General features: G+C 38.1%; 1 long non-coding RNA gene across 1 annotated transcript; it reads left to right on the top strand.

The window, feature by feature from the left end:
• The first annotated feature begins 47 nt into the window (after positions 1-47).
• On the top strand, positions 48-3,728 carry LOC137470278 (uncharacterized). The gene is made up of 3 exons (XR_010996985.1): positions 48-987; positions 2,879-3,008; positions 3,090-3,728. It is a non-coding gene; the product is annotated as an uncharacterized lncRNA (long non-coding RNA).
• The last annotated feature ends 20,723 nt before the right edge of the window (positions 3,729-24,451 follow it).

Below are 24,451 nucleotides of genomic sequence, written 5' to 3'. Positions count from 1 at the left end.
TGTCACATGAAAGGGAGCAAGAACACAAGAGCAAGGGCAGCAAATGGGAGGGTGTTCAGGAAAAAAGGGGGAAAGAAAGAGGAAATTCATTAAATGAATATCTGGCTGCTGCAAAATCTCTTAGTACATTAACTCAGCATGGGGTCTGAATCTCTGTTGCAAGGCCCTGACTGTGTCCACTGTTGCTTCATTACTATTTTATTGATTTCAGAAGGGAATATAAATTTAGAGCAGCCTGACTGCCTTAGCAAAACACAGGGCTGACAAAGTTAATGTGCTAAAAGAAGGGATATTTTGGAATCAAAACTGAGGTAACGTGAGTCTATAATGTACTGTAGTTTGTCTAAAAGGCATCTCCTTTTGAAATTATGCTATGTTACAATTTTCAACTGTTCCAAAGAATCTAAAGAACGTGGGACAATGCAAAACTTCCTCTAAGCAGAGAAAGCAGTGCCTTGAAACCAAAGTGATTGCATAGTTTCCCAAAGAAAAGGAAAATGTTTTTAGCTCTAATATCACTTAACACAAGGGGAGTTTATTCTCACTACCAAAATCAAATACCAGTAGAGACCTATCACAGAGGTCCTCCCAGTGATAAATGTTATAAATTGATGTTATAATTGGTACTGTTTTATTAACTAATAGTATCAACTGGACCACTCAGAGGGCTCATTGCCAGTTTTGGGGGATGCAGTTAAAAAGAGTATTTCTGCCAGTTTATTGCCTTTGCACCCCTGGGACTGCTGAGCTTCCACTTCAAACAGAGTGCAGAATTCTTTTGCCACTCACTAAGTAGTGCATCAGCCTTGAATCACTTAGCTGGGTCCTACATACACAAAAAAATTTAACATCCAGATTGTTACAAGAAAGTGAAGGAGGTTTGGCATTTTGACACCAAACACTGATAGTTTTGTGATCACATGTGTGAGTTTTTCCTGTGGAAAGGAATGCAGAACTAGAGGAGTTCTTGTGGCTACTGAACTGGAGGTAAGTACACTATTTTCCATCAGTTGTTAACCTTTTTACCCTCTGCCTTTGCTCCAGATGTTTCCTTTCCTTCCTCAAACTTCTAAAGTGAAGTAGCAGCATGTGAGAAGCTCTGCAACAGGAGAAACTGGAGGAATCCAATGCACAAAGAGGATCGTGTTATGTTGGGGCCAATGCCCACATCTCAGCAAATACAAGTACCTGAAATTTTATGTATTTATTTAGAAACTAAGCACAGGCAGAGTGCCAGCCCTATTTGGTTGTAGCAGTGCACCTTTTCCATCAGGACTAAAACTGTTGCCATGTAAGGCTTAGCAAAATTCTGTAGCCAGCATACAGGGAATAAAGCAGCCCCAGCAGCACTTCATTCTGTCTTCTAACAGGTTTAAGAATGCTTAAAAAAACCTTTGGAACTATTCATTTTTCTTAATTGGGGTCCTGGCAGTCATATAAATGCACAGCCATTTTTTGAACCTGGCCAAGAACTTGGTCTCATCTACTTTCTTCATTCCACTGTTTAATCACAAAGCTGCATGGAAAAATATTTTGGTGCTTCTGGTTTGAATTTCCCATCCTTTATACATCCTTCTTCATATTCCAGGAAACAGTAGTTCCTATTCATCTTCCCTGGTCTTTTGTTTTCAGATAGTTTTGACTTTCAGAACATATAATTTCACCATATTCCCCCTGATTTGTGTTTTTTTTAATATCTTTTTTTTAATTACTTTTGGTGAGAAACAATTTTTAGGCGTTTGAACGCTACTATTGATTTTTTTTAGACTCTCTTGATTTTCCAGTAATACTTTGAGGAGGGGGGAGGAGAGAAAGAGAAAAGACCCACACTTTTGAATTGCTCCCTGAAGGACTCTCTCATTCTCCATCCCCTATGTTGGAGAACCTACTGAAATCTTATGAGATTATGAGCAGTAAAATAATTTAGCAAATAGTTTTGTTTCCACAGAAATCCCACATGAAATCAAAAATACAAATCAGCAATCAGCATAGCTCTGTAACTATTGTTCTTGTCTTCATTAATGCATCATGTGATATGACAAAATATAGAGAATTTCATTGACTTTAACCAGAAAAATGTACTTATGCTACATTTAATTCAGCTATTCCTGTTATCCATGAGTTACCTCTATGTCCACTACGTGAAAAAATACATGTAGTGATGTTGTAAAAACTGTAAGAAGAATGAAAAAATTTAGGAGATGTTTAAAAGCTAAAAATTGACAGAAATATGTCCTCTAAATATATCTTCCTATTCTTTCTTTAAATCTTACTCGTCTTCTTATCCTTCTTCCATGCTTTCACCCAGGGAAAAAAACCCAGGAGCTGAGTTTTTCAAAGATCACTACAGAAGAGTCAACTCTGCTATTAATGAAATAACTAAGTGGTTTTGAAAATGCCATTCTAAAAAACAGGTGGAAAACCTTAGATTCATTAATAGAAAAATGTGCCTGGGTAAAGAAAAAGTCACTGGAAGCCCAAAGGAATTTGGATATTGAATTTTATTCTTAAGAACTGAAATTATCAGGCTGGCTAAGTGGGGAAGTGGAAATATGTTTTTAAATTTGCCTGTTTTTCCTGAATTCGTATTTCAATTGTTTAAACTATATAGAGTCGTGCTCATAAGCTCTGATCTTTTTCCTATACATAAAAAGATCAGCATTTATTGCTGCTGTGGTTAATGAAACCTTGGTGATACCTCTGGTCAGGGTCAGTTGCTAGGATAAAAATTCTGCTTCCAAAGGCTGCATGTGCCCAACAAGATCTGTTTCCTGGCTAATTACATGAAAAACTGCACACAATGGCGCTCTCCTGTGTAACTCACACAACATTGCAATCCATCATCATGGACATTGGCTCTGTGTTTGACACTTTCCAGAACAAACTGTGGTATCTGAGACCTAAAAGAAGCAGTGAGCGAATGTGGAATTAAAATAAAGAAAACAGAGACCCTCCCAATTTTGCATCAAGCTGCAAATGCAGAGCAGGCTACAATCAAATGCTAAAAAGTCAGTGCAATGAAATATATGCAATCCCAAGGAGAAGAATATTCCATAATTTTTCATAGGTTTTCTCCTTCTTTTCCTCAGGGAATCATCTGAGCAACTCAAGCCCTAGAGTGAGGGCTATAAACCACTGGTGTTCAGTGACCATCTGCACCAGTAGCTCCATTATCTGTGGCTGGAGATTGATTTTCCTTTTCCTTGCATGTTCACTTACCCTAATGCCCCAGAGTATGCAGTGGAGCCAGCAGCATATAATGCAAAGATAGCTTTTAAGGTATCAAAAGTGAAAGCATCAGGAGTATCATTATATTCTGAATCTTTTGTAGTAGCTTTGTATCTAATCCTACTGTAACCAGAATCCACTGATGGTGGCTAGGCCCCTCCTTTATGAAGCTTAAGTGCAGAGCTCAGAAGAGCTCTGCTTTCCTCAGAGGAAAGTGAAAAAGTCTGCTTCATATGGCTCCTTTATGAGGAGGGTCCAGTCTTTTGTGCGCCAATTTCATATCAATTTCATACAGGACCAGTAAACCAGAAGGCAACAGAGGGCACTCATTCAGGTTTGGAGGCTGGGAACCAGCAGAAGGTTGTCTAAGAGTTCCAGACCTCAACTCTTTCTAGTGGTGTGAATAGTAAATTCAAAGTTGGGTCGAGTAGTAGGGCTATTCCTAAGTCATTGTCAGTGGTTACTGTAACTACTCTTAGGAAATGTTTATTTTGTCCCTCAGTGACATGCCAAATCCTCCCATAAATACCAGGGGAAATGAGCTCATTAATTGCCCATGTAGGAGGAGAACTCAACCTGGTGGGGCACACAGACCAGGTTCTGGAAAGGTCTTGGCATGCAGCAGCTGCCATTGTTCCCAGCAAACTGGTCTTAGCAGGACATGACGTTGCAAGATTTTTAGGAATCTGACCCCCTACTTAGGTACCTAAAATGGGATCCAAAGCCTACAGTTCTGTCTCTCTGTATCTAGTCAGTTTAACTACTTAGACATTTCCTCTTTTTTCGTGCCCAAGAAAAACCCACAAAACAAAACCATGTGAAGAGAGGAAAAGGGTGGCCTTTCAAAATGCTACACAATGTTCTCCCTGAGAGACCCATAAGAATGCAAATCTCCTCCCTGTCTGTGCCTAGAAAGTGCCTCCTACATACCTGAAACTCCCAAATTGCTTCTCAGCACTTCTAAGACTACAAAGACACTTGAGTGCCTATAAAGACTATACATGGAAGAACACACAAGAAAACAGGTATCAATAATTATGCCATTGATCATACTGTGTATTCAAAGTGCATTCTTCATCCATGGTCTCCTGCTTCATGAGAATCACACCTTGAAAATATACATTATTACTAACTCTTTATAGTACATATATGATAATTTTTTTCTTCACAACATGACTTAGTGATGCTCTCAGAGAACAGGGAACCTAAGCTTAATTCATTCCCTCACCTCTAAGGTTCAGAACATACTTTTTTGCATCACCTTCTTGCTTTAACCATTGGTACCAAAGAACATTGCTGTCTGGATCGTAAATTTATATAATTTGACAGAAGTGGAGTGATTGTGTTGTACAAAACACCCAAAAAAGTTAGTGAGAACCTGTGTTTCTGGTCCAGTCATGGCTAAAGCCTCCTAAATCAGGAACAAAGGTTTAAATCAAATAAATCAAATCAAGACTGACCACTATTGCCTCTGCCATCAGTGTGTTTTCTCAATGTTCTTACTACATCTTAAAAACAAAAAATAAGTGTGCTTGAATTGAATGGCTGTTTTTTTTGTTTTTTTTTTTTTTTTTTTTAAGGGAAATATTTTGGTTTAAGCATATATAAGTTATCTGTGGAACTCATTGCCACATGCCAGCATTGGGTACATAACAGGGTTTTTACAGAGTGTAAAGTTCTGAATGGTGACTAGGAACCTCACAGATGCACCAGACAAGATGTGTAATCTATATAAAACAGAGAAATAAAAGAGCAAGCTAATGCTTGCTACTAACTAATAAGAATTAGAAGGAAAAAAAAATCTTTCACTTTGGGAGGGCTGTGGCATAACTGACCATTGATTTTCTTGTACCTTTGTCTGAAGCATTGGCCACCATCAGAGAAGAGATGCTGGGCTAAGTTTGATTATTTATTTTGATCATTAGTTTGGCAATAAAATACAGCAAGTAGAGTAAAACAGATTCTTTTTCAAATAGATACTTCCACAGCAAAGAAAAATAGTAGCTACATGATGCCTAAGTCAACCAAACTAAACTCCACAGACTTGTGAAATTAAATACTTTTATTTTGTTATGAAATTTCCTGACAGACAAGGGACAGACATAATTTTTATTTATTAAGATAATTTCTTTCCCAGTTTTGAAATATAAGAAAGTCAAATATTTAGCTTTCAAAAGATTTTTAGCCATCTGACTTGGACTGGATATTTAAAATCAGATCCTGATTTTAAATGTCCTCTGTGAGGGCCTTAAGTACAATCCCAATTTCTTGTGGGAGCTCTTCTCCTTCCATAAACATTTAAACACTAACATACAATAGTGAAATATTTATGATAAATTTCAGTGATAAAATGTTAACCTCCCCCTTTAGTTAAATAATAAAAGATCCCTTCTTTTTTCAAAATATTTAGTGCCCATTATCTGCTGATTATCATTGAGTTCAATAATTTTAATCAAACTGCAAGCTTCTCCTATTTTTTTCATTTTCATTTTTGCTGAAATTTGTACTACTCTACAACAGACTTCCTGCAAAAACAAAATATCCCCTCAAAAACAACTTACAAAATGTATTGTCACACATCCTGTATAGAAATCATGTGTAGAATTTAGGCTATAAATAAATCTTTTCTTTCTCATGTTCAAATTCTCATTTCACACATTCATCAATTTTAAGAATGTAGGAGGCAGTTGAAAGAGGGTAGATATTGGTTAGGTATAAAGAGGAAATTCTTTACCACAAGTGTGGTGAGGCACTGGAACAGGATTCCCAGAGAAGTTCTGGATGTCCCACCCCTGGGGACCTGGAAGTGTTCAAGCACACTCTGGACTGGGTTCTGAGCCACTTGGTCTGCTGGAAGGTGCCCCTGCCCATGATGTGGGAGCTGGAACAAGATGATCCCTTATGTTCCCTTCCAACTTGGACCTTTCTATGTATCTAGTCAAATAATATTTTCTACTTAACATGGTAGAGACCAGTAATTTGTATCTGAATATATTTATTAGTTGTGCCGAATAAAGCACAAATTTTTTCAAGGTTTATAGCCTTTATTTGATAAGCCCAGGAAATACAGAATCCACTAGGAGTCTGTTCCAATGGCTAACCACTGTGTCAAAAATGTGCCTTCTTTCTCATGTGGAAAGTATTAACTCATGCCAAAGAGCTGAGACAGCCTCTTTCAATGGCAAACTCCAGAACTCATGGAGTTAGAAAATACATGTGTAAATAAATGAAATCTGAATTTTATTTTACTTTAGTGTAGAATACATAAGAGCAAGTGGTGTACAAAGAATTATTTTCCCCTCTGAAACAGTCTTTTAAACTAGAAATTGATTAATGAATTAATAGCCAGCAAATGGCTCTTGTGGCTAATGAGGTCCTGGGAACACAGGTAGCACAGCCTGACCCATACATATCCACTGACTGCATTTTCAGCACTATAGACATTGGTAAACAGCAGGTGTGAACTTACCTAACAGAACCCCTCACCCATACATGTGCTTTATAGGCATTCATTAATTAACGTAGAAAAAGTGTCACATGTGCCATATCAGATTCTTCAGAAAAACAGAAGAAACAGAAACAGAGTATTGTTACCCTAATTAGCCCACCAGAAGGATGTATCCTTTCTTCATTGAAAAAGAAAAAAAAGAAAAAAAAAGGACGGGGAAATGATTCTCCAGAAGTTAGACTAAGACTGTTAATGCAACTGCTTGGCTCTGAGGACAGCAAGGCTTACTGTATTCGCTTTCAGGTCTCCGTCCCTTGCCAGACCGCAGTGCCATAATGTAAATATTAGTTGTGTGGTTGATTTAATGTAAATGTTAGTTGTGTGGTTGATTTCATACACTGCTGCCCGCAGACAACCACATCAAAATGAATATGCATGCTATGGAGAATAGCACTTTGCCCTTGGTGAATTCCACAAATGCTGCTTTGCTGGTTTTGCAACCCTGTGGCTGTGTGTTTTTTCGCAGATTGAGAGGGAAGTGCTCCTGAGCCTCTCAAGGCTAGCTGACCAGGAACACCTTGGCTCAATCATCCCCTCAGATCCTGGAGATCTTATATAACTTGGCAAACCATCCCTCATGCCAGCAGATCAGAGTGCTCCTGCATTTCACAGCACTCCCTGTTCTTTGCTGTGAATATGTTTGCTGCACTAGCTATGATTTATAAAGTGGTGTGCAAGCTGCTGACTGTTTATATACACATGGACTAAAATTGATCCAGAACAATTTCCTATATGTGTTATGACTTTGGCCAACAAACATGAATGAAGTACAGTGGCTGTTACCCAGGGAAGGATCATTCTAGACTGATGACAAATGTGTGGCAACAGCCAGGGGAGATAGAGAAGGGGATGTGACCAGGCTGACAAAGTGTCCCTCACTACAATTTGGCGAGTAATTACAAGTTCAATATAGCATGTGAATATCACCTGAAATATTAACTACCTAAAACAGAGTCCATGAAACAACGGTTCTCCAGGTACAGCAATCTTCTTAAGGAAAGAGTCAAAATTTGACTGTTATGCAGAATGTCTGTAAGCCTAAAGAAGAGGAAGGCCCCTTTTTCTTTTAAGACCATGTGTTTCTACATGCTTCTCTGAGGAACACACAGCTGTTTGGCTATGTTGCCATTTTGCCTGATGAGTATTCAATTGCCTGGCAGAGCTTGTGGGCCAAGGCCAAACTTTGCTTATACTGGTGTTTACTGTATTCTTTCTAAATCCCTTTTATGAACTATTTTACTGTGTATGCAATAATACTCTGTTTTGCTTGAAGGATTCCAGGAGCTTTATTTTGCCTCCCCATCCTCCTAAAGTGAAGAATGCTAATAGTAAAAGTCACACAGCCTTTCCCCTTTAATCTTCAGATTAATAAAATGTAGGAAGAAACAGGAGAGGTAAGGAAACAAGAAGACAAAAGAAAAGTTGCAAAGGAGAAAAAAAAGAAAATGAAACTGAAAACAAAGAAATATGGAAATGAAATTAAAAAAGGCAAAAGAAAATACATAGCAACAAAGTTTAAATATAGTTGCTTGCCTGTTTAAATTCTAAAATTACTCCACAACCACATAATAGGATTAATAGGTTTCAAAGGACTAATAATCACTAGTATGACTGAATGCCTTTAAACTGTCTCTGCTTAGTCAACCTAGGAGGACTTTCTGCTCCCCTGATTGCCATACACATGATCCTTTTCTTTGTGAGCTCTAACCTTTCATGGGTCATTTTTCTTCATGCCTTTCTCTTTGCTTTCCTTCTCTGAACTCTGAGGCTTCTCTTTTTCTCCATGCTCTGAAGTATCTTTCCCTCACTTTCTGCTCCAATTCCCCCTTCTCCCTGCTACAGAGACATAAACGTGCTGCTTGAGCAGTCTGCGTGGGTACTCCTGAGAACTTCCCTATGGATATGGCACTAAACTCCATCACAAAGACTAAATTCTGCTAGTGCCATAACCAAATATTGAAATTTTCCCCACTGTAGCCCAGATTTCCTCACTGAGGTGTTGGCCTTTCATGTCATTTTAGTCGTTTGCCTTTGGCACAAATTTTAATTAGTTGGATGAGGCAGAGAAGGTCTACTATTACTCAAATCCTGCTGCCTCACAATCAAATATGAGGTCTCATTAAATCCCTCTTACAACACTGGGTTTGGTAGCTCCCTTATCTCTAGTAACCAGGCATTTCTCACAGTTGTTATTAAGTTCACTTACAACTATTGGTAAGAAATGCTGAAGTCAATTGCAATTGGACTTCAGCATTTTGTATGTGAAAAATCCCATACTGAGCTCAGTTCTGTCTGTAAGGAAACATTTTACTCTTTGCTGATTGCACACAACTCTTCCTTTTTCTGGCATTTATTCATTTTCTGAAAGCCTGAACAACCATTTAAATCCTTAAAGACCAACCTGGATGGGCAGGAAAATGACAGACACATGGGACAACTACTTCTGAACCAGGATTCAAAAGTGTGCCTATCCTAACAGGAGAAGAAGCAGAGGTATCCCCCACTTACTTCACTGAATTGAGTGTCTGAACCTCTTGGTTTTCCTTTCCCAACTCAGCAAATTTTCAAAACTATTTTGATTTTATAGGTGTGGCACTTGCTTTTCCTCATAACAAGCATTCAGATGCAGATAAAAGCCTCAAGTGCTTTGATTCTTCTTTTTTGTTGCAATTTGTTTAATTCTTCATGCTCTTAGTAGTCTATGAACTGATGCACCATTCTCCTTTTGCCAGTCTTAAGGTTCCTTAAAAACAAATTTATTTGGCTCATTGAGAATGTCCAGGAACTAGGTAGCAAGTAGATGGTAGGTTCACAAAGTGACAATTCATACAATTCTGCTTAATGTAAAATTAAACTCAGGACACTGAAGTTAACAGTTTACAGGGGCTCAAAACTGACCTACACAGCTCCTCACATGAGGAATGATCTGTAACACCATACATCCAGCTCAGGAAGTCAGTCAGCCTTAGGTTGTGGAGCTCTGGAGCATATGTAAATGAGAAATTATTCTGCCCTGCCTGGTCCTTATATTCCTCCTCCTGTGGCAGGCAGACTACTGAGCTGAATGAACTTTGGACCTCAACCATTACAAACCCATTTATATTATGAAGATTCGTACTGCCCTGGAATCCTCTACACACTGGGAATTCTCACTTATATTCTAACCTCTTCAAGATGCTTTGCATTGACCAGCACATTCAGGGATGTTGGAAAGCATTTGGATTTACTTCCTAGCATTGATTCTACCTATAGATCTATGTATAGATCTTGAATGGACTTTCTAAAAATATTTGTTAATAAGCAAGTTGTTTCTTTGACTAAAATGCCATGAGACCTTCCTAATAACCTAGTAAATTGGTATATGTCTGAGCAATTAAAAAAGTTGAAATAGCCATCTCTGAGAATAATTCTGATGCACATTAGGGATCCTCTATACTTAATTTCTAATATTAGATGTAAGATAAAAATATCATCCCCCATAACTGATAGCCTGACAGTATCAGTTTCCTCCATGTGTATTTGCTTTCCTTAAGGCTGCATAAGAGTCGTATTTTCCTTTCCCTTTTTAAAAGAACTGACACATTTCTGGGCAAACTTAAACTAAAACAGTTTCTGAGCTACTTGATATTTCTTTTTCTAACTGAGCAAACTAAGCATTTATGCAGGACCCTTAACAAAAAATAATAAAAAAATAAATCCTATATGGTACTCTTAAGGACAGAGGTTTTTCTATGCCTTTCCATACTTCATTCCCATGCCAAGTACAAACCAAATCTATATAAATGCACAAAAACCATTATAAAATCAAAGGGGTTGATGCATACAAAAATGATAAATCCTACTCTGTAAGCAGTCAAATGACTCAAAGATCACTGATAAAAAGAAGACATTAAAGGCAGCACATCCTTGCCATACACCAACAAGATTTTCCCTGCTGGGTGACCTACCTCAACTAACCGTCAAAAAGAATCAGTCTCAAGGGAATGTTTTGCTTATAGATTTATAAATGTTGACAATAATCCTAAATGGATGTTAGGGGAATTGACAAATCTCAGCATTTTTCTTGATGTATGTGTGCCTGGGGGAACTTTGGAGGCCCCAGCATTCATTAAAAAGAAGCAAGCCATTGACAGCTGACAGGGGAAGACAGGTAGCATAGACAGAAGAGTAGAAGCTATTTGTTGACATAAAATTCTGAAGCATAACCTAATAATCTAGTATTTTCTTCCACTGTTGTTTCTAGGATCACTCAAAGTGTACAGACCATACAGCCCAGTGTGCTTAGTGAAACAATAAATCTGCTTACTCTATAAATGGCTTTATTGTCAAAGTTTGAATGCTCAGGAAAATAATGTAGACCAGATTAAAGCTGGAATTAGTGCTGTAGTAAGGATCTGGGGGGCAGCTGAGGGATATATATATATTTTTTTTTTTTTTCTGTGTATGCATGCATGGGGTTCTTTTCCCCTGGAGGTCACAGCACATGTTAAAACAGCATCCTCTGGAAGAAAAGAGTTCTGAGCTTTGCTCTGACTTCTTATCTTGACAGACATGAAAGACGGTGAAAGACAACAAATGAGGAAACTCAGAAGTTTGATTCTAACTTTATGTTTAATTGTGAGCTAAATTGTTGATGGGACCACTGGCAAGGAAACTTGCAGAAAATATCCAGGAGTATAAAGAGCTTTGATTAATTTTCCTTGATAGTGCATTAATTACAATTAGCTTTTCTACTGAGCAGCTTTTCACTTAAATCTGATTTGATAGCAAGTGAAAACTAGAAAAATATGGCAATCTGAGATATTATTTGTGGATTTCTTTTGATAGTGAAATGAACAAAACTACTGAAAAATAGAATGGCAGTTAGTCCTGTCCTACTGAGAAATAATACTTTCTAATGGTTTTAAAAAACATCTTCAGATTGCTAGCACTCTATAATCCAGATTACTGTGAGTGTATTCGTGTGTGTTGGAATAAAGTCCTACTGCCAGAGGAAACTTAAAAGCAAATTTTGCAATATTTCATTGGATCGTGTTTTAAACAATGGTAGCAACAGGTCCTCCAACACCCCTGGGGCCCACAAGAACACATTTATTTCCTCCACATTACCCCTTGTCTCAAGGAAAGTGATTAAATAGCAGTAGAAGTCACAGCAGTAAAATAGACCATGCCCCATTGTAGGAAGCAGCATGGATAGAGACTGATCATAAAACACAAAAATGTAGTTATTTAGAGAGGAAGGAGACTGAGAAAAAAAAAACAAATTTGTTGATTCTGGCCAACATCATATAGAAAGTCTATGCAAATCTGGGAAATAACTCAGATCTCTGAATTTGTTCTTTGACACTATCTCCTTGTGCTGCTCCATTCTCTTTTGTTGTTTTACTCCACCCTCCATTGTATTTCTGACAAATATTAATAGAGTTTCTGTGTCCACTTCCCTTCACCAGGGTTAATACTCTACCCAGGCTGACCACAGATCTTGCAGCTGATACTCAACGGGACTTTCACAGTTAAGCAGCAGCAGAAGGAAACACATAATGTGTTTCTTTTTTTTTTTCTTTTTTCTTTTTTTTTTCTTGAGAGTTTCTTCTCTATCACAATCATTTCTGTGATGTTTTCCTGTTTTTATCTGTTAACTATGTGTCAATAACTAAAAACAGTATTTTAGCAAAAGCCATAGCAAATCTTGACCTTTTTTTGCTGAGGCAATAATGAGTTTTTGAATGGAGCCCCAGATGTCTTTTTAGGATGCACTGTAAACTTATGTTTAATTTCCTGTCTACTACCAGCCTTAGTCCATCAGTATTGCCCTTGCTTTCACAGACTTCTATATATCATGGAATATTTGTATTTTGGATTGTTTTCCCCAAGAAGTAATACCTTCCATTTTACAGGCTGACATTCAACATAGTGCAACACATAACTTTAAACTTTTTTCTGTGTTATCATGACTGTACATATGGAGATTTATTGTAAAGAAAAGGTCATATGAGTAAAATCCCAATTCCTAGTAGGTGGGTAAAGTGCTTTACTTCTGTCACCACTGGCCCATCCATCCCTATATCCTGTTGTCAGAGATAGAGTTCAGAGGCCCCAAGGTACAACCTGGCTCAGCTGCCCCTTCAGTTAAATGGAACCTAATGAGTTCTCAAATTGATGGATTTTCATGAAACTCCTGATCTTAAGAGGAAAATTACATTTTTAAGGAAAAGTACATGGTAAAAAGGTTTAGTGTGTGTGTGTATCAGAGAAAAATTTACCATGAGGTTTTAGGCTTCACCTTTTGTGTTAAACTGATAAGCTCTCACTGACTCATAGTTTTGTTACTGCACCTGACACATTCCGTTCATGAGAACTTTGTCTCTTCTACAAGAAATTACCCATCTTACCCTTCAAAATTAGACCTCTGACTTAAGATATTATTTCATAATTGAAAAGGACAAGAAATATCCTTACTTGAAAGCTGATGAACTACCTGAGGAGTCGGCTGGCCCTCACTGATTGTAGCAGGCTTGAACATTTCCCTTCTCCATCAGAAGCCTAACTTAAACCAGCTACAACAGTGTGAGATGTCTCCCACCAAACTATTTGCTCTTGTTCTTAAGCAAAACATTTTTTAATTTCACCAAACTCTTTTAGCTTTGATGCTGTCCTGATTTGCCTCTGATAGTCTGATAGCTAACAGTCACTGGGCTACAGCCCCTCAAGCCCAACATGAACAACTTCCTTGCTCTCACAAAATTAATTTCAGATGTTGTGTAGTGAAGTGACATAAGAAATCATCTTCATTATGGGTGTAATTCATTATGAGTGGGCTAACACAAGGATCTCTGTGTCCTTTCAAGTCTCACATGGGCCAATAGGGCAGGACTTCGCCTGGAGTGAAGAGATGTCTGAAAGGCTGTACCAGAACCAGGCAGCATCTGTGTATGAAGCACAGCAGGCTCCAAGCCCCGTGTATTTTGGATCTTAGAGGAAGACCTTTGCCTCTGTTTTCACTGCCAGGAAAGCTTGGACACTTAAACGTTGGAGTCCCATATTCCAAAATAAAAAAAGATAATAAATGACAAACTTTTTTTTGTAGCTTTCTTGAGGAGAGAACACATTACAATCATGTGCAGCTCCATGATCCAGCTTTTAATTCCTATCTCTAATTTCCTACTCGTGATGTCTTGGCAACTGTTTCTGATCCAGGAGGTATTTTTTCCTCCCTCTCCTACTCCCTCTGAAGTCTCTACATGTGCCAGGAAATGAGCAGGCACTGCCTCTCCCGATGCCCTGCCCCTCGGGGCAAGGCACCCCGGGGCCAAGGGTGAGGAATGAATCCCAGGAGATTTCCCGGTGATTACCAAAGGTGAGTGATGGAAAGGAGGGAACACTGGAAACGATTGCAGGAAACAGATATCATTATCTTTGCTAGTTTCTCACAACAACAACAGTTACCTGGGGCACACCAGACATTTTACTTCATGTAGCAGCTAATTATCAGAGACCAGCAGTACAATACTGACAGCAGCTGTAGCTTGTGCAGAGATCAGCCCTGGCTTGTGTTCTTTCCACCCACTATCTCTTCCAGACCTGGTTTGTAATTCAGGTTATATCACTTCAAAGAATTTGACCTTCCTCTCTGTCATCCAGCTGCAACACACCGAAGCAAAGGCAATGGGTTTACGTTGAAGTGGAAGAAAAATCAGTTCAGAGATTTGAATGCTCAAAGGAAATAGTTTTTCCTTTTTAGAAGATCATTCCCTATCTACTGCCAAATGGTGCTGCCTGCAAGCACTGGTGATCCATTTCTTCTACATACATAAAGGAATGGTTAAGATGATGCACAAAATATGTTTTTTACATATTCAGCAGAATTATTCTCAGGTGAACATATTAAGTATCTATTGCTCCTGCAAACTAAAAAAAAAAAGTGTTAGTGTTTTGTATTTAACTTATTCAAACACTGCACTAAGAGAAACAGATTCCACATTTCTGGGACTCACATGGTAAGCATCTAACATGAAAGTTTGAAGCAACACAACCTGCAGAAAACAATGGAAGCATCACAAAAACACCTCCTGCGAGAGCAAGGAGGATGAATGCTGCAGATCATGATCTGCGGCATCTTTTTTAAAGGATTTTATTTAAATATATTTTTTTTTTACCATTACTTTTCTCATTATCTATCCCAGCACATGAATGAGACAACTACATGAGACTTCCCACTATCTTTGCTGAATTACTGATTTCTGCCAATACCCTCCTGAATGCTGTGACAGAAGAGTGGAACTTTCCTCAGTGTGCAATTCCTACATGCAGAAATAGGAGTATGAATGTACATCTATCACAGAGACTCCTGAATTGCTGCCTGTGGGCTGGTGGTGCCCCACATGGTCACCTCTGACCTGTAGATACATATCCCACACACAGTGGTTAAACTGAATGCTAAAGGTGAACCTTCTGAAAGCTGAAAGATGGTTCTGAAAACTGAAGATTGCTGAAAACTGGCATTGGTTCAGAATGCCAACAATTTGGGAATAACTATTTGAGACCTGTCACTGATCAGCTGTGAGCAAGATGCTTCACCTCTGTGTGCCTTTGTTTCCCTTCCAGCACCATCTGCTTTGCTTAATTAAAGGGAAAGCTCTTCTCTGTAAAGACCTTCCCTTCACAGGCATTTGTGAAATCCTTTTCACAGTGCACCTCTGAATTCATTCAGGACACAGCGTTGCCAAGCTAACATTGATTAATACCATTAACAATCTCTGGTTTAACTTGTCATCTATGACAGCAGTATTACTAAGAGCATAGGAAACTAGAATCCTAAGAAGCAAAAAACCAACCAAAATTTAACATGTGAAAAAACCCTGTGTTCTGTTTGGGGTATTGCCTTTTCATCAAATATGAACAGAATCCTTACATCCAAATGTGTATGCTAAACTATCACGATCTTCTGCAGATTGCTGTGGAGTGTAGCAACCTCTGGGTGTGTAGGATATTTCAAAGCACTTTGCTTCTGAAAGCATCATTTTTCATACAGTCATTTGCATGCAGTTTTGTAGCCTTGTTTTTCATGGATTTTTCAAAATGCTAATTTTTGCCTACTCTGCTATAATCTACTTAGAGTTTGGGTGGGATCTTACACAAGGGATGCAAGGGATGTACAAGGGATAATATCTGGAAGAAATCAAAGGCAAAGGCTGTTGCCTAGTTTTAGCTGCAGAAATAAAGCTGTTTCAACGCAACCCTAATTACAGTTTTGTGGTGCTTTGTCGAGCCCTGCTGATAAGTTTCCGTGGTAAACAGCTCTTTATTGTTCTTTCACATTCAGTCACCATGGCAACTAGCATTTTAGGGTTTGATCCTGAGAGATGCCAAGCACCTGCTTCTGTGAGAGTATCTATGGGAGAGGAGGATTCGAGACATCTTATAAGATCAGTCCTTTCAATGACAACAGATTTACTACAGGAAAAAAAAAAAAAAAAGATATGAGGGAAAAAAAGCTTTTGATGTGCCTTTTTGGAAGGAATTGTGAAAAAAAAAAATCACAGGTAGTGTTTGGCCCCAGTCATACCTTGCAAAGAAAAACAGTATCTGACACTGCTGCTCATGGGTGTAGTGCAAAACAAAACAAAACAACATAAAACTCACAAAAATCAGCAAACAAAACCAGAAACAAAAACAACAACAAAAAAGAGGCCTGACTAGCCTAAGGATGTAACTCCAAAGAAAATCCTAGTCAGAAACAGAGCCTCAGAATGTCACCAACAAAATGTCGAGAAGACGAATTCCCTTTTATTCATTGCCAAATCCTTCATTGCCTTCTTGTTAAAAAAAAAAAAAAAAAAAAAAAAATATATATATATATATATATATATATATTGCTTGGGAGGTCAAATTCAGGTGATAAACAGCTGAGCAAATTTTCTATTTTAGCTTCTGAAAAATCCCTGAGGGACTCCTCTTTGTCTTTTCTGCTTGTGCTGACCTCAAGCTGTTGGTCAGAGCCTGGAGGAATCACTCAATTTAGCAAAGAGTAATGCCTTTTTTTTTTTTTTTTTTCTTTCCTGAACAGCTCCATTTCCTCTGAATTTATCTTGATGTCTCAGTAGGAAGATAGAAGGTTTGTGTCAGCAGTAGCTCGAATGTAAGCAGGTGTGAACATACCAAGCGCTTCCTCATCCGGCGCTGCCGGAACACGCTGGAGCTGGGCCGCAGCGGCGTTCGTGCCCTCCGGCCCTGCCAGCGCCGCCACCTGCGCGGCGGCTCCGCTGCCCTGCTCCGGCCACCCGGGCCGCTCCTGCTGCCACCAGGGCAGTGCCGTCAGCTCGAGGACAACGGATTTGTTTTCTCTGCTTCCAGATCTCGGCCCGGGGTTATTCTGTGTAAATGCAGACCCCCATCTGAGGGGCACAGTCGCCTCTGGCTTCATTAGCATGGAAGGAGGAGGCAGCACTTCCTCGGTGACATCTTACAGGGAGTGAGTCACCTTTTAGGTGTTTTGATTTCTTGTTAAATTAAAAAAAAAAAAACCTAGGTCTCTATTTGCAAGTCACCTCAATCAGTGGCCCAGCTAATTAGAATGGGGAAGTTATTGCATTCATACACGTACAACATTGCAAATTTAGGTATTTCGTTTTCAATTAGCCCTCAGACAAAAAAAAAGTTAATAAGATCATGCTGCATACAGGAACATATCTCTTGTTTATCTCTGCAAATATGCAAAAATGCACAAGAGAAGAAATCAGTTCTTCAAATGACAGTTTGGGGACACCTTAACAGCAATCTTAGTATCTTGGCATTGCTATTAGTGGTAAGGTATTGGTAAGGTTCAAGATTTTTATGGTTTGGACTTTAAAATATTTTCCTAAGAACAATAATTTATTTTATTTTACCTTTCTTTCTTGTTTTCATAGCCCAGGTGTAACAACAACTGAAAGGAAAATAAAGATTAAGCATTGACCAAATTGAAACAAAGCAATATGGGTTACAGACAAACCGTGGGACATGGTTTAGTGGTGGACTTGGCAGTGTTAGGTTAACAGCTGGACTTGATTTTAGAGGTTTTTGCCAACACAAATGATTCTATGATTCCCTCTGATTTGGGTCTACTAGCAATGAGTATTAGAAAGTGTGTCACCTTTAAAAATGAGTACTTTGAGACAAAGTCACACAGTTGCCTACTAGACTGCACAGCGGTAGAAGTTTATGGAGAAAAAGTATCTCCACACAGCTGAGGCACAGAAAGCTCTTGGTTCTATAAATGAAAATATGTCTAAAAATCTAGTAAAGAATATGTTCTGGAATATTTGTAGTCCTCCAGGGTTACCATTAGGGGACTGAGTTAGGATTTTTTAATATATATATGGGAAGACTGGGTTAATGACTTTTAAATCGGGAAACTTTCACAAGAAATTAGCTGGCAAAAGGTCCAGTGATCTGAAGTAGATTCCTTCTTCTGTCACCTACCTCACAGTAAAATAGTATGTGTCACTATGTGTCACAGTGTTAGTAAAGCGCAGCCTTGAAAAAGATGAAATCCAGTGTTAAAAATGATGATGGAATTAGGTGCAGTTTAAAGCAGGAAGGACAGGTGGTCAGCAAAAAACAAGTGTGATTTTACATGTCACTAACTTGCAGGTGAGCTGCTGATGGTCAAGTTCTTCCCTCTGCATTAAACCTGGTATAGACTGAAGTATTATTCATGTCAATTCAATGACTGGAAAAGCTGCATGTACAATGTACACACAGCAAAATTGAGCATTAGAGTGCTACAATTAAATACAAAATAAGATGTGACTTAAAATAACTTTTGGCTCATCTTCCAATGGAAAATCCTTCTCCGTGGAGCAGGGTCACCTACATTATTAAGCTGTAATGTATCTCTGCTAGAAAGTGTGCCACCACATACATTAATCTGGCTGCAGCACTGTTCTAGGAAAAGATAGGTTTGGGTTCATCCATCTACACACAAAACAGTCACCCCAGGGTCTCTTTCTACCAAGAAAGATTGGTCCTTCTAGGGTCCAATCCATCTTATCCTTAAGCAGACTTCTAAAATAGGTTCAGGAATGCCCAGGCTTGCCCATGTGATTCAAACAGGAGCTTATAATATGCAGAAATTTATGCACTAAATTTAGGGCAAACAATTTTTACCCTGAATGTCTAGTTAAGACTCTCTACAGTTTGGAACTAAAATTTTCCTTGTATTTTGAATTTGTGTAATATCTAGTAGATCTTAGCTCTAACCTAGGACTGGTGCTTTAGCTCACTTGAGCAAAATAATGCTTGAAATTTAATGCTGTTACTTCCCCATTAGATTCAGGTGGACTTTTGCCTCAGTGCAAAGCTACACTGAGACAATTTGCTTAACAGGTATAGTCAGTCAGTATTGCCACTTCACACTCCCTGCTAAAGTCTTTTCCAGCCACAACTGCTCTTGCTTTCTCCCTTCATGAACCTTACGGCTCTGCAAACATTCTCTGTAGAAGGTTGCAGCAGCAATCAATGTATTTACTTATTTTCAGGCCACAGCCACACCTAAAAGAAAGTTCCAGGACTGTCCCAAATGGATATAAAGAAAAATTGTTGTAATGTAGTGAATATCAGGTCATTTAAAGGCACGGAGTCCAAAGGTTCATTGTTGTAAGAGTTGCCCAAGTTCTTGTGAACTTATTTCATGCTGTGCACTTACACCTTTTTTCACATCCATTTTCCCCTTGCATCTGCCTGTATCCTTAGACAAGGTTGAACCATCATGTCAGCAGTGCATTTGTGGGCTTGTGTGTTCAAATCTCTTTTTCTCCTGCTTTCTCTCTAAATACACGTTTATCTCTATGCCAAGCTGCATATCTGTTCTATATGTCTGGGGGGTGTGTGGGGAGAGGCCAATTTGCTAGTTGTGACAAGTAAATGGCCAGTATTTCCACTAACCCAGCAGTTAGCAGAGCTATATTCTGAATCTTTTGGCAACTTTCATGATCAAACTGTAGCGGTAGATTTAGTTCTAAGTACCTCGTTTTTACTCAGTGCAAATTAAACACCAGCTGGATGTGTGAGATACTGAGTGACATCCCCTGCTCCAAGAATATGACCCAGCACTTGGAGAGGAAAAGCAAGATAAAAAGGAAAGGAGACAGAGCTGTCCCGCTGTTCTGTAACACGGGGGGAACCTCACACAGCAGGTTGCAATCTGAACTGTCCCGTTTCATTATGCCACTGAGGCAGACTCCTGCAGTGCATTAAGGTTTTATAATCATTTAGGAAATATGAAGATACATTGTTATTAAATCATTTCATTGCACTTCAAAAACAATTTTCTGATGTCCATTTTTTAACATAATGAAGATTGTCTTTCACCAGCAGGGAATGGCAAGTGTATATAGACTGAGTTTCTGTAATAATATGATTAGTATGGAAATGGACTGTAAATAATACTTAGGATGATCTTTTATTCAGCCACATCAAGGAATCACACAAAGGCTTCCTCAGATTGACTTCCATAGTGTACTGAAAACACGAAAAATTTATCCAGAGATGATTTTTCATGATCAGCCTAAAGTTATACCTAATAAATATTTATTAATAAGAGACTCTTAGTTAATTTGGTTAATTTTTGTTGAAATAAAATGAAAACCTTGAAGACACATTTACATGTAGAAAAACAAATGGTTATCATATAATATTATCCCAATAGTGTCACACAACCTTTATTTCACAGAAGAATGTATATATGTATGGCAAAATCAGTGTGAGTCATATCTGTGTTCATGAAGTACTGCAAGACCAAAAAATTTTATTCAGAATTCTAAATTCAAAAATATACCTATGGAAACTTCTTTTTGATTTCGAGAAGCAAAAACTGAAAAGAAAGCTTTTCTTATTTTGTCTTGAAAGTTGTGATTAATTGCTTTATAGTTATTTTAAAAATTAGTCCAGTAATAGATGACTATTTAAATTTTTTGTAACATTTATTTACATTTATGGCAAAAGTATATGCTTTTGATGCTAATCAGAACTCTCTGTAATGCATACATTTTTCTTAAAGTATGTAAGGGAACTTTAATTTTTTATCATTGAGCTTTATTTATCTACAGGGTTTCTTAACGAGTTAGATGCAAACTGAAAATGTCTTTAGGTGTGAAAATAAGTCAGAAGCCTCAACACATACTACTTAAAGACTGATGAAAAGTATAAAAGTGTCATTGGAACTTCATTTGTGCTCGCACCAAGAAGCTGTGAAGAAAAGTTACTGGAAAAGGGAAGCCTTTAAGGAGCTGTGCACTTGGATCACCTCGTGTTTTCAAGATACTGTAGATTATAAAAATCTGCACTTAGACCACCTTATGACTAGATGTCTTTTGAATTTCAAACAGCTGGAACTTTGTCAATATTTTCCCCTATCAAAAGTGGTTTAGAAGCTGGGCCCCTGTAGGGGAGCCACATGTGTGGTGAATTCCCATGAATTACACACAGTCATTTTTATTCAGGAACAAAGAAACAGACTTTGCAGAACTTAAATAATAAGAAGAAGCAGCTGAGAACATCTTCCCATTCCCTTCTTTCTCTTCTGTGTACACTAGATTTTTCCAACATTCAGCTGAACTCCTTTTTTTCTTGGACTTGACCTGACACATCCTTGAGACAATCTATCATGCAGCTTTCTGGAAGCCAAATTTTGTAGCTCTTATGGGCATGACAACACCGAATGAGCACTCTCAGGAGTCTTTTCAAGGCCAAAGTCTTCATGTTGAAGGTCCATCCTTCAGTAATAGCTAAGTGTTTTAACTGCTTTAACCAGTCCTAAACTGCTGAACTACTACTACTACTACTACTACTACTACTAATAATAATAATAATAATAATAATAATATTTATGTATTTATTTTGTCTTCTTCACATGAAAGTTCAAGGAAGGAAAAAGAAAAGCAAATCTGTTGAGAAAGGAGGTAGAGAAAGAAAGAAAATGAAAGAAACAAAATTAACAAATGCATCAAGAAATTCTAAGGAAACAGACTTTTTAAAGTATCTGGTTTATTATATCTACTGAGCAATTTTTTTTTTAAATTAGGTTTTTTTCAGTAAATTGCGTTAACTGGGGTGCTAGTATTGGAGGGAAAATGCAAGAAACAGAATACACATAGGTCATATTTTATCAATAATGCCATTCCAGTTAGGAACTGTAATTTCCAAACAAATCCAAAAGTTAATGAAAACAGTAATACTATCCCAAAACTTTCATGGCTACAGCAGTATTGCTATGAAAGTGCCTCACATAGGAGCTGATTTTTGAAGCGGATTTTTTTTCCTCCCATATGGGATGTGTATGGTTTAAATAAGTTAATATCACTGCAGCTGGATTTACATGGCTTTTTGTTTGTTTAGTTTGGGTTTGTTTTTTGGTTTTTTTTTTTTTGTGGTTTTTTTTTTTTTTTTGTGAAGATGAGGATTAGGAATATGTATAGAAAAACAAAAACAGAAAAGTAATTGCAAAGCTCAACACCAACTCAAAAAAGGAGAGATTTACCTGTGAATTGGGGAGCAGGGAATTAACTTTCTTTGATGGGATTGTTTTGCAGTCTGTAAAGTACATGGATTTGAATGCTGTGGTTTGGAAACTAACACTTGGAAAGAATTTCATTTGGAGACTTGTGAACTGCTACATAAATCATTTTCATCCAAGCATTTGGTGATTATTCAGGTAGGGACCATCTACAGTAGGAATTCTCAAGATGTTAATTATAAGATCTTCGTGTGTGATAAAGGTCTTTTGTTTCTTACTTCTTTTACCTCTGCAGTGGTCTTTGGTCTTTGTTATACCTTAGCTGTTTTGCATGGAACGAATCTTTGATGTTAACTACTGTTGATCTCTCTTCTTTGACCTCGAAGGACTTAAAGCAAGGTGAGGTGAATCCAATCCCTTGTGTGATTAAACTGAAAACATTTCCTCTGTCTCTTTTTGCCGTTCCCCCCCCCCCCCGCATTCCATTGTATTACTGAAGAAAACAATTGCTATATTCCAATCAGTTGTCAACTGTTCTGTGTGAAATAGATATTAAAATCAGTTATTCATGTGCTTTGTAAACTTCAGAATAAAAGCTGTTGCTGAAAGATGGAGAGATGTAGTCATGACAGTAGGGAACATAAAAAATAAGTGAAAAATAGCTATTATGTACAGGAAAAAAAATCTAAAAATATTTTTGACAGAAATGAGAAAAACGGGACCGTCTGTGCTTATCTCAGACACATTTTAATCCTTTTTGGTTTGATGCAAATAGGAGCTAAACAGTTTATGATCATTTTTAAGATTTCGCCAGAGATCTTCTCAAGTCGTATGACATCATACATCAAGCACAGTCATCATTTCTCATTGAAAACCTCTGAATCCTGGAGGTCTGTTACCAATCAATATCAAACCAACTGGCACAACTCCCTGGAGCAGGCCATTGTCACACCCCTCCTGGCAGCCAAACGCTGAGGTGGTGAAGGTTGTTTGTTCCAGCAGCTGAAGTGCCAACAGGAAGATTCCCCGTGTGCTCCCAGGGCCCCACTCGGCTGCTGGCTGTACACGAGAGCACTCCAGGAGGAAGTCAGGCACATGACACTGTAATAGAGTTTTCAGCTTTGTCTGATTGCATTGCAAACACCACACATATTGAAACACTCTGGCAGCTTCCTGGTGCTCACAGTGAGGAACCTGAACCTTTTGACCTCAAACATCTTATTAAAGCCTTTGCCGGACTGTGTCTCTGCAAGAGAAAAAGCCAAGAAACTACTGGACTTTTCTCCTCTATAATTCATTCAAGTAAGCCCTTGCTGAGTAGAGGACCTTGGCTTTGATGTTAAAGTCTCCTAATTGGAAGGAAGTGAAGTGTTAGCCTGTCAGGCTATTAGTCTCTCATCAAATACTTTAGTAGGTATCAGAACACTGAAGTTCTCACACTAGTGCAAAGAGAGCATGGAGTGGCCTGGTTTTTGTTAATATGTTTAAACTTTGCATCTGTCTAACAATTTCCTCCCAAATTTAATATAAGTGGACTTGTTTCTTTCCATTTCTTTCCTTTTATCTGTACTTTTTCCTCTCAGAGCCTCTTTCTTTTCATTGCCTACAGCATATCAACTCCTGTGAGTTGGAATGTGGGGTATTACTGGTGTAGGCCATAAAGTCTAGGGATTCATATTACAGCCCTGATTCGAACCCGGGCATTTTGTGCCTGGTAGGACTTACCTTTTTTTTGTTTGACTGTGAAACATCTACTTCTGTGGTAGTTTTCCTCACAGCAAAGTCACCTCTCAAATGGATGTCCTTACAACAAGAAATGTTAAAATCCAAATATTTCTGAAGGATGGTTTTGTTCTAAAGCCTCAGCATAGGTCCAGGCTTTATTATTTGCTAAATTTATAGTATTTGTTTGCATTCAATCAACTTGAATTTAAAAATAGGTTGCTGCTTTCCTAATTACTGGTGTTTTTCTGCATTACAGATTGGGTATCCAAACATGAGGATGGTGTGTTTCTGTTTCAGGCAAATCCAACTAGGCCAAAATAAGAGTTGAATGGAGTCAAGGTCTTGCAGGGATCTGACTAAACTCCTTCCAGGATCATGCAAAGTTGAATTCTGTGTAATTTCTATCCTTTTATTTGAAAATAGCATCCGAAATGTCACAGTGAAGGAAATCTATGAAACAATATATAATAACTACCTGAAAGGAAATTACTGAATTG

The sequence above is a fragment of the Anomalospiza imberbis genome, chromosome 3, assembly GCF_031753505.1.
Source record: "Anomalospiza imberbis isolate Cuckoo-Finch-1a 21T00152 chromosome 3, ASM3175350v1, whole genome shotgun sequence".
NCBI lineage: Eukaryota > Metazoa > Chordata > Aves > Passeriformes > Viduidae > Anomalospiza > Anomalospiza imberbis.
The sequence above is the reverse complement of the archived record's forward strand: the minus strand, read 5'-3'. Positions and strand labels throughout refer to the sequence as shown.